Below are 6,168 nucleotides of genomic sequence, written 5' to 3' on the forward strand. Positions count from 1 at the left end.
TTTACTGTGGCAGAATTCCTTTAATTAATATATTCCTTTCTCTTATGTTCTCTGCTCTCATGTGGCAAAGGTTCTTTAGTTTTTTTATTCTTTTAATTCTTTTATTTTCTATTATTTATTGAATTATATTTTGACTTAACTCGGTAACGTTTGTCTAAATTTGGCTTCCAGTGCCATAACCTCTGTAAGTAACCTCTGTCTTACAAGTGCGACTTTCTTGAGCTAATGTATGCAAACATAACATCTGTAAGCAACCTCGGTCTTACAGGTGAGGCTCTTTCTAGCCAATATATGTATTGATAACCTCTGTAAGCAACCTCTGTCTTATAGGTGTAATCATCCCCTAGATTGGCCGAAGTATCTCTGGAAAGCAAACCTCGGTGGACTCACCGCCATATCTCTGCTTATCTCCTTTTCTTTTCGTTCTTTCTTTCTTTTCTTTCTTATCGTTCCACAATATAAATTGTGTTCGCATTATTCCCTCACCTTTTTCTAAGTGACTTATGGAAAGAGAATCAAAGATTCTTAATTTAGTTTTATCTTTCTAAAGCTTTTAGGACAATTTTTTTACTTACCCTTTTAGTATATCTTGAATAAAATAATATCTTAATATATAATATATTTCAAAAATACATTAATATTAATCTTAATAAATTAATAACAATAACAATAATTTTTTTTGTTACCCAAAACTTATTAACTTGAACTTTAAATAATTTTATTACTCAAAATTTATTAACTTAAGATTTATTATTAATCTTTTATAAATTATTCTGTATCATTGAGAATTCTAAAATATTTATATTTTTACCCCAACATATTTTTAAGTCCGTTTTTGAGCTCTATGGTTACTGACTTTTCATAACTTTAATTTAATCTCTCGGTCATCAAACTTCATCAATATTTTTCAGTATTGTCACATAAACCTGTCCCGAAATTCACTCAAAACAGTTTGGTTCTAGGCTGAACCCACCAAGGCCAAACCATAATCTCAAAAATAATAGTAATTCAACCAAATTCAACATAAAACGCAATCAAACTCAACAATAATCAATCAAACCAATATTCACTTATCAAATTCACATTTAATTATTATAAAATTACTAAATCCTACCTTTGTGCAAAATCAAAACAATGGAAACTCCGGAGAAGATTTTTGATGGAGCTGCTGAAAAAAAAACGTTAGAAATTGATTCCTCTGCCAAGGACACCAAAGGGCCGAACTTCAAGGGAGGGGGAGTAATTTTACCGTCAGTTTTTACCGAACTAAAGCGACGCCAATGTGAGAAAAAGAGGATACAAATATTTTTATTGAATTAGATTTTTTATTGGAGTTATGGATCTCAAGAAATCGAAATCGAAAGCTCAGAGGTTCCATGGTTCTTCTCAAGCACACTCTCGCTCTTTCTCTCTTTCTTTTTCTTTCAACCTCAGTTCGGTGGTGAATGGAAGGAAATAAAGATGATTAAGGCTAATGGTGATGAATAAAAATTTGTGGTGGTAAAACATTAATAGGTGTCAAGGAGAATAAATAAAGAAAACATGTGTCATGGTTATATATATATATGCTTATAAGCTATATTTCCATTTCTATCTTTTATTCCCTTAATAGCTTCGTTGATGTACATAGATGCATTCAAGGCCATGTTTCATTTTCTTTCTTTTGGTTATATATATATATATATATATTTGTTCCCAAATGGCTTTGTTAAAAACTTTCCATTATATATACATAATGGACTAATAATAATAATAATAATAATAATAATAATAATAATAATAATTCTTTTATTTTTTAAAATATTTTATTATAATAAAAATTATTTAAAAATTCTAATAGATTTTAACTTCAAAGTATCGTAAAATTTAATTTAATTAATTTTTTAGAAAAATAATTTTCTTTAAATAAAATAATAAATCATGAATAACTTATTATTTAATTTTTTAAAAACTCAGACTGTTATATTCTACCCACCTTATACAAATTTTTGCCCTAAAAAATTGTTACATTGAAACAAGTTCGAACTCAAATAAAAAAAATAGGGTCCACGAAGAGAAGTATAGGAAATGTAAAAGATAATATTCAAAAGAGGTCAAGTGGGCAATTAGATTTACAGAAAAATAGAGGTACATAGGGACAATAAGGTTTGGTCGGGAAATAATCAAATCACATTCTGAGAAAATTCAAAGCAAAGAATTCCAATGAAAATAATGAAGGAAGAGATGGCACGAGTTCGTGTAGCACGAATAAAGATTATACTTCGGAACCAAGCTAACTTTGTAATCTCTAACGTTCTCAAATCCCGTAATTTGCATTGCCTATTACTTCTATTTCCTCTATGATAACCCATTAGTATTCCCATATACATAAGTCATTAGTATTAAGTTGGCCATACTTAATACCATGAGGAATGCAACGGTTAACTAATAGCATTAATCAATAGGCAGTCATGCATCTGAAACTCAAATTCTTGTCATTAGGACAAGTCCTACTGCATGACAGACACTCAGAGTATGCAGTGAAGCATAGTAAATCCATTCCCAAGGCTCTGACAGGAACAAACTTTGATACCATAATGTAACACCTTACCTTTTAGTACCTCATGATGGCACTAAAAGTTCGGGTGTTACCTACCTTCATTCCTTTAATTTCATACTATGTTTATTTAATATTGAGCCTTCGCGAATACGAAACGAAGTTTTAATCAAGAAAACAAAAAGTCTTTACTTTAAACTTCTTAATCACAAAAATATATATTCACATAGCAATATATACATAGACTTATTTAAAGATCTTCAAATTCAAGTCCTACCCTTCTAAAAACCAAAAGAATAAATGACGATAGGAAAATAAAATCTAATAACTCAACTTGTAAACATAATCTTTTATGCTCCGGTAGCTCCGCACTAAACCTTCACACCTGTAGCTGAAAGGGATGGAAATAGAGGGGTAAGAACTGGGGAATTCTTAGTAGGGTTGGGGTGTATAGCTATATTCATTATTATTTACTACACAGGAATTTCACAATAGAATACTAACAATCTTCAATAGATGGCCAATAGCAACAAATCTCAGAACACATAAAAACATAATAAAAAAAGAACACGGAAGTCAATCAACCATATAGCACACCCACAATCAGAGGAAACACACTCACAAACCAATATGCGCAAACAATTTATTATACATGTCTGTTCCTGGTGCAGGCCATGAGCTCATGTGTCGGTTGCCTACCCACTCCCGACATTACCCAAGCACAAGCCCCGGATATGGCTTTTCAGATGCATACAGTGTACAAATAAGTCTTACGGCCAGGTTGCATACAGTGTGACTTTTAAATATATTTCAGTATGCTTACATATGAAAAATAGTTCTCAGTGTATGGACATCTCCATTATACATTTGGCACTAAGGTCTAAAAAAAGTCGCATTTATTCTCCTGTGGAAGATAGTCTTTTAAAGGTTTCTCTTTATCTTTGCCTTCTGCTCTCCTGTGACGGAGATTTTTTCATTTAATACATTCTTTTTTTTTTCTGTGTTCTGCTCTCCTGTTGCAGAGATTTGTTGGATTCTTTTAATCTTTGTTATCTACTCTCTCGTGGCAGAATTCCTTTAATTAATACATTCCTTTCTCTTATGTTCTCTTCTCTCACGTGGTAGAGGTTCTTTAGTTTCTTTTATTCTTTTAATTCTTCTATTCTCTATTATTTATTGAATTATATTCCGACTTAACTCAGTAATCATTGTCTGAGGATGGCTTCCAGTGCCATAACCTCTGTAAGCTGTAACACCCTATCACACAGAGCTTTACGCCTAGGTCGTAAATCAACGTTGGTAAGGTATCAGAGCTTCTAAAAAAATAAAATACATACATATATAAAGGAAGGAATATGATATACTAGGATCCCATGAAGAAAGGACATAAGCAAAATCGCATCACACTCAGAAACCAGTAATATACATAAGCAGAAATGACCGAAGTATATATATGATTCAAAAATTATACATAACAACACTAGCATTGACCTGCGAAGATAAGGTCGACTAGTTAATATAATATAACCCAAGAGTAAAATATAAACATAAATTCTGTTTCTCCAGAATCAACCACTAAGAGGGATATACAAGTTATAAAATACAGCAGTGGAGAATATTTAAAATATCTAAGAAAAAGTAAAATTCCCAAAAGACAATCTTCATTTCCTAAAAGCAAATTCTACATGCTCAACAATGTGCATCACGTACAATACCTGTAAGATGAAAATTCTTGAAACGGGTGAGAACATCGTCCCTTTCGGGGTTTTTAGCAGGGGTAACATTTCCAAAGTAGAGACGATGTAAAGACTACACGAATCCTCTAGGCAGTCCTAACACTTCAACAAACAGAAATCCAAGCCTAGAAATATACTAAACCAGAAAACAGTAAGGTATGCTAGACTAACTAACTGCACTCATGCACCTTTGATTTTCATTCGACATTTCTCTCTCCAATAAACCTCAAGTTCTTAAACTATCTCTTATTAGTTCTCTCACCTTTCACTTATCATGTTTCTTTTAATCTCAGTTCTCCCTATATCATCTCAGCCTCCATATATACAAGGTCTCAGAATAGAACAGTAACAGCAAACACAATTAATAAAATTCAAGCACAAGTAGATTCAATTACAGCAATTATAACAGATATCAGTTAAACAATGATAATTACATAGACAAACCACATATACAATAAACACACCCAATCAATGTCACATAGATGCAAATGATGCATGCCTGTCCTACTGGCTATGAGCTCATGCGTCGGTTATGTTGCCAGACTTGACTCGGATAAGCGGGATTAAACCACCATCCTTATCCGTAGGTTCCATAAACAAGTGGGATTAAACCACCATCTTTGCTCGGAACACGCAAGCGGGATTCCTTGCCTCCACAATAAGCGGGATTAAACCACCATCCTTACTGGGCACCGCGAACAAGCGGAATTACACCACCATCCTTGCTCGGGTTGCATTTCACAATTCAATCTACAAGCGGGACTAAACCACTGTCCTTGCCCAACACAAAACAATATGCAAGCGGGATCACACCACCGTCCTTGCTAAATAATTCACCAATATGTGAGCGAGATAAAACCTCCGTCCTCACTGCAGGCAGGATAAAACCACCATCCCTGCACAACAGTTTACGCACTGAGCAAGCGGGATTATACCACCATCCTTGCTAGGTCAGAACCCTCATCATATCCTCAGTGATCTCTACTCTTACAATCTAAATCCATTCATCTCCGAGTCCCAAACTCGTTACTACCATCCTCAGTTCTCAATCAATCGAGTTCATTCATCAATCTGACTCTCCATCAAATTACATAACCATTCCGTCCAATTTACATACTAGGCCTAAGTCTCCATCTTCTAAACTCATATGGAACTTCACCAATTTAATTTACTAAACATCTCCATTAGTCCTTGGAGCCTAATAAATAGATAGTACCCCTAAAGGGAAATTATAGAAGTTTAGAAAGGTAAAGAACCCTTGAAAAATGAAGAAAAATCATTTTTCAGCAAAACAGGGTGTATGCGTATGCATACATACAATTTGGCCCATTTTGCGTACGCATACACATGTACGCGTACGCATAGGTGCCAAACAGAATGGCATGTATGCGTATTGGGGGTGGTATGCGTACGCATGCACTCCCAGACTTAGAAAATTTTACAAAGTTGTAGAAATTAATTTTAAACCCCAAACTTTAAACATTCATAACTTCTTCTACAAAAATTCATTTTCCTCAAACTTTATATCATTTTAAAGCCCTTGAAATCATCTTTAATTTAAAACAAATTATAATTAATTTTAAAAACCGAGGCTCAAGTTATGATCCATCAAAATTCATTAAAAACAAGTTTTCATAAAATGTGACAAGCTCTCTAGTGTTTCCAAAACTTCAATCCAAACCAAAAACCAACACATCAAAATTCTAATCTTACCCTTCATGTACCTTATCAATCAAACACATATCACTGACATCACACCTAAATCAATTTTATTCCTCAATTCATTCCACACACCCAATTTCAATTACCTTATCTTATATACAGACCATGTAACCCTTAATCAAAATTCTCAATTTTCTCAACATATAATCTCATTAATCTCAACAATTATTCATT

This window comes from Arachis ipaensis, chromosome B4, assembly GCF_059453495.1.
Source record: "Arachis ipaensis isolate K30076 ecotype BB chromosome B4, ASM5945349v1, whole genome shotgun sequence".
Taxonomy (NCBI): domain Eukaryota; kingdom Viridiplantae; phylum Streptophyta; class Magnoliopsida; order Fabales; family Fabaceae; genus Arachis; species Arachis ipaensis.